Source organism: Cupressus sempervirens, chromosome 5 (genome assembly GCF_028749045.1).
Source record: "Cupressus sempervirens isolate cs-2001-9-10 chromosome 5, ASM2874904v1, whole genome shotgun sequence".
In the NCBI taxonomy this organism is placed as follows: Eukaryota; Viridiplantae; Streptophyta; class Pinopsida; order Cupressales; family Cupressaceae; genus Cupressus; species Cupressus sempervirens.
In genome coordinates, this window is record NC_143122.1 from 229,999,008 (window position 1) to 230,005,007 (window position 6,000).

Genomic DNA, 6,000 nt, shown 5'->3' on the forward strand with positions numbered 1-6,000 from the left:
ATGATTCATAGAAGTGTGTCAACATTTTAGCTCACATTTTTGGTGCCCACCATGAGACAACCCACCTTTACATGCTAGTTTTGGTTATTTTTGGAGCTAATCCCCTTGTGTCGATTTGTTTGGAGATGAAAACCTTAGATTTTCAAAGATTTGATCATATCTATTTAACGGCTTGGAGGTTTAGTTTGAATTTTTTTTTGTAGGTTGGCGACATATCAAAGAAGCTACAGTAAAAAATTCAAATTTTTTTGAGGTATTGTGAATATTTTATAATTTTTTCTTTATTTTCCATACAAATTTAATTTTTGGCACAAATCAGCATTGTTTTCAATTTTTTTTACATTTCAGAAAGGTCTTTAAATTCTATAGGGGGTACTTTCTTTGTGTTTTAAATTTGGATACAATATTATAGCTCATTTGATTGATTTATGAGAACTAGTCTATTTTGGGAAAATGACTCCCTAGGGCACACATGAAAAAATATTTTTAAAATTATGATATTTTTGGAAAGATCCCCATTTTTTTTAATAAGGGTCTCTTTTTTGCATTTAGAGTTTGGGATCCAAATTCATGTCATATAGGTCCAATCTTGTTGACTAGGTCAAAAAAAAAAAAGACATTTAATGATTAGGTCGCACTTATTTTTCACATGGTTCAATATATGATATGAGTTGTCATTTGGATTATTTGCTAGTTATTATTACTTCTAACAATTGTTTTTCAGATCTAACCCTAGGGTTTGCAAAAGTTAAGTATATATTGCATATATTGTTTGCTTGTTTTCTTGTCTTGCTTGCTGGAGAGTTCATGGCTTGCTTACATGGAAATGCTCAAAAAAATAAAGATGAGGTAAAATCTACTAAGCATGTTGCATGGATTACTCGGTATTCTATTTAAAGCTCTACAACATTTGGTTTCTTTTCATTAAAATGAACCTCTTGTGTGTCTTACTTGAGTGATTTCCTGCCTTCATAGATTACATTTCAATTTCTTCTCTAAAAGAACAAACATAGATTTATTTTCTCCCATATCTGTTACATATAGTAATTAGGCCCTATGGAAACTATTTGTAGATCTTTAGGGAGTGGACTTCAAGCTCTTCTTGATGATGGAACCACTTGTAGGTAGGGAAGGTGCTGATCAACTCTAGGTTCAAACATTGTTGAGTCTTTTACAATTGATAGTATGTTCTCTCTTGAGAGAAACAAAAATCATTGTTAGTAGACAGACTTTGTTGAGTTGGTATCACAAATTTAGCAAGTCAATTAATTTATTTTTTGTGTTTTGGTGAGGTGAAGAGGCTAGAGGATTATGCTTTGATCCCTTTGGGAGCATTAGAAACTTGGAACCCTTGAATCTGAACCAAGTCCCCATGTGGTCCATATTGTGAGTTTTCCTTGTTAGAGAGGGTTAACTATAGTGGACACTCCCTTTATTGGGTAAACCACATGGATGGAACCTCAAGCAATATTAGCTATTCCCACCATGGAGCAACAACTGTTATATAAATGTCCTTGTGGAAGAAATATCCATAGGTGTGGTCTCTTGTTGGGTTGTCAGATCTCCTCAGTAGCTCCTAATTGATTAAATTCTCGGACTATGTCAAAACCTCAGTGCACTGAGATTGGATTTTACCCACTTGAGATTCCAAGAGTTGTAGAGTTGACCATTACTAAAAACCATAGTGCAACCAAAATTTTCTTTTCTAGGACTATGTGCATGATTGAGAAACATTTTGAGAACATACATAGGTAGAGTCCTTAGGGAGTAGAAAACTACACCATTATTCTTGTTCATGTGCAAGGTTGCTTTGTTCCTTGCTCATTGTTTGAAGACAATTGTTTTCTTGAACTCCTTGATTGTTGTCTTGTGTTCTTGATTAATGCTAAAAATATATTAATGCATCTAGTTGGTCAATTAAAATGAACAAAAAATGAGTTCCCAATTCAAAAACTAAATTTTTGGTCTTCCTCGATTGATCTAGGTTAGATCAGGTCACTTACCCCATTGTTAGAAGCCTATTTTTACTTTGGATTCTTGTGTTTTGACCTCTTGAACTAGTAATCTTTGATTTTATGAGCGACCTTTGTTGGAGTGGGTGAGCTAGAAATTGTCCTTGTTGAGAAGATAAACCTTTGGATCCTTTGATAACACACTTGGAGAGTCTTAGTAATCTCTTGTCCATTCACTTCCATACAAATTCAAATTCAATCAATATAACTTGGGTAAATCATCCTTCTGATCCATATGTGTTAGAGTATTCACCCATTTAGTGGGTACCTCTGTGGAAGTGTTGGTTTACGCCTCTTGCAAAATTCTATCTTATCACCTATCTTTTGGACAAGTGAGTGCTTTTACTATCCTAGTTTGGTACTAATGTTTCTTAGGGTCATCCTATCACCTAGTACCTTTTCTTTTAATACTAGTTACAACAAGATGTCAAGTAGATAAAGGAAAATGACCTCAAGTAGTCTTTAACCAATTACCTTTAGTTCAAACTCGCCCAAAACACAAAGGAAAAGAACCCGTATTTGATCAATCACCCAGAAACAACTCGAAAGTTTGGTTTGATCCCAAGAGTAACCTTAGTGAGTTGAGTACACCCTAATCATATTGTCACTTGGATATGGATATGAGTTACACAATGACTCAATGAGAGAGGGAAGAAATAGATAAAAACCTTGATGACATATTTGAAAAACATATAGGTACTATTTTGTTTGGCAACCCCTCCTATGAAAATCGATTAGTGTCACACCTTATCTCAACTAGATATTTGGATGCACACCAAAGGATGGAAAGAGATAAGAGGCAAGCCTATCAAGAAGAAAATTAGAACATGAAGACCAAGATGATGAACCTTATGACACTCACGTGAATGCAACATATAAAAATGACTTGTGTAGACATTCAAGACCAAGTTCACCACACAAAACAACTTCAAGATACATGAGTGAAAGTCTTAAGAAAATTGAGCATGAAAAGAAAGCCTTCCTAGATGAACAAGCTGAAAAGGAAGAGAAATTTAGACTCCTAGAGTTGGAGAGAAAAACCTTGTTGGAGATAGAAAGGAAAGCCTTCCAAGAGGAGAAAGATAGACTCTTAGTTCATCAACTTAATGATCAATTTAACAACATGCACATTGGTGGTAGAAACAACTCTCCTCCATCCACCCCTCCTAAGACTCCACGAAGTGGAAGATGTTCAAGAACACCTTCACAATCTCCTATCGCTAGAGGAAGGAGGGTTTCAAGACATGATAATTATGGGAGATGAACACCTCTTAGGAATTCAAGACAACCTTCAAAATGTTCTCATCATGATTCACAATATGGGGGTAGTAGCTCGAGTTTTTATCTCAACTCCCAAGGCTTCATGAAGATGCAACAAGAACCACTCTTCTAGTAGTATGTGGAGAGATACTTAGAGAAAAAAAAAATACAAGCTCCTATTAGTGTAAATAATTAATTATTATTACACTTTACTTAAGTTTACTTAGGATAATGCATTTTTATATTAGTTGTCATGTAGACACCTAGGAATATGCATAGTCATACGAGTTGTCTTATTGACAACACAGGAGTTAGCAACTTATTAGAGCACATGGTGTCTACAACATCTCTCTATGAGATACACCTATGTAAACTTATCCTCTCATCATCACACACACTTCTGTGCTCAATGGAGGATAATCCACTCTTGGTGGACATGTGCTTAGTTGTGATGTTTATCTCTTTGCTAACTCCTACTCATTCTAGTTGCCTTTATATACAAGATCTTCTAGTGTGTATTCATCTCATATCCAATTATCGAATATCCATTATCATCTTGATCATTATTGAGATTCTCATTTGATCATCATTAGTCTCTCTTGTGCTATCTATTGAACTTCTTGATTTTGGTATTGAATTATTGCCTTAGGAAATTTTTTACATGGTATCATAGATATACCATATTCTTACATGGTATCAGAGCCACAAACTCTTGTGTCTTTAACAAGACAACTCATATGACTATGCATATTCCTAGGTATCTCCATGACAACTAATATAAAAATGAATTATCCTAAGTAAACTAAAGTAAAGTGTAATAATAATTAATTATTTACACTAACACCCCCCTCCCCAAGTGCAACTTAGAAGAATGCACTTAAGCTCACAAAAGCTAGATGGAAATGCATGATGGGTCTCGATTACTAGGCCATGTTAGGTACCCATGTACAAATGCAATGCTCTACATACAATGCTATGCAATGAAATAAAATGCAATCTCTCTAAAAATGGAGAAAGAGGGAAAACTTCATGGGAAAAACCTCCTTCAAAAAGAGAGATGAAGAAATACAAGATGCATGCCAGGATGGAGTAATCAAGGCCCCCCTAGTATGACATACATCATGCATGTAAAAGCATATATCCCCATAAGAAAAAATACATGATGGTATCCCCCCATATTGAATAATCTCCTGCAAGGATGTCAAGAAGACACAAAAAGTATCCAATGCCTAAAAATGATATTTCTCCCTTTAGGAAGAAGATACACCAAGTATAGGTGCAAGTATACTTCCCATTGTGGATAGGAAGATGTATGAGGAATCCATATGTAGTATGCTATGGATGTTGCCTCTGAAGTCTACTCATATGTTATCACAAGCAGATTGATGAATTGAAGAACATCATGAAGAAGCACAATATTCCATTTCCTAATGTTTATCAAGATAAAGGGTCTTCATCTTTAGATTCTAAGAGCAAAGGGAAAGCTTTACTCACAAACATTTTCAGTCAGGGAGAATGGATTATTGACTCAGGTGACACACATCACAATGGTGCTTCAAAGAGAGAATTTTCTTCAATGACACCTTCAGAGGTACCTCACATATTTGTAGGAGATGATACTAAAGTGGAAGTTGAAGGAAAAGGTGAAGTTGAGATGGAAAGTGGAGTGTTCAAAGATGTTCTCTATGTTCCTAATATTACCTCCAACCTTCTTTTAGTCTACCAAATTCTTACATTTCCTAGAGAGTTTAATTAACAAGGGTGCTAGAGTCCCCTACAACTTTGATGTGGACAAGAAGATTAAGATGAAAGGTTCATCTCAAGAAGAGAAGATCAAAAAAATTAAGAGTGTGATGGAAAAGATGTTGGCACCCAAGAGTTCATTCTCACTTGATTCAATTTGTCCTAATCCTTTTGACAAAAGTGTTAACATGGAAGACTTCCCTAGAAAGGATGAGATCCCTCAATATGACAAGTATGATGGGAATGTAGATCCACATGATCACTTGCGTCAATTTTATGTCATGAGTTTTGATTTCCATCAATATGATTCATTCCTAATGATATTGTTCTAAAGGAATTTTAAAGGTCAAGCAATGGAATGGTTTACTGAAACAACTCCCCTAGTTAAGACTTTCAAAGAGCTCATCCATAGATTTTTCCAACACTTTGCATACAACCTTTAAAAATCTATCACCATGTTTCTCTTATGCAACTTAAAGAAAAATCAAGGGGAATCCTTTGTCACTTTTTTGCAAAGGTGGAGACGAAAATGCTCTCACTACTCTAGGATCATTCCTAAAAAATAAGAAGATTGACATCCTTGTTAGCAACTTGGTTCTTGAAATGCGCTATGAAGTTAGGAAGATGGTTTTTGATTCCTTTGAAACCATGGTTGAAACCACATGTAGGATTGAGGATGTTTTGAAAGAACAAGGAATTTTGAATAAACATAGAAACAACAAGAACAACAATGGTCAAAATAACAACCCTAACAAGGAAAAAGGAAAGAAATCACATTGGAATAGGAACAAAAAAGTGGTAAATGATGGAGTTGTGGAGTTCTCCAAACCCAACAATAAAGTTGTTCTCCACATGTCTAGTGTTATTCAAGTCATGAAACTCAATACATCTAATCAGCAAGAGAACATGCCACGATACCAAGATAGGCCTAAGAAAGAGAGACATCAATTTTCAAAACTTGGTGATTCATATGAGGATGCCTTGA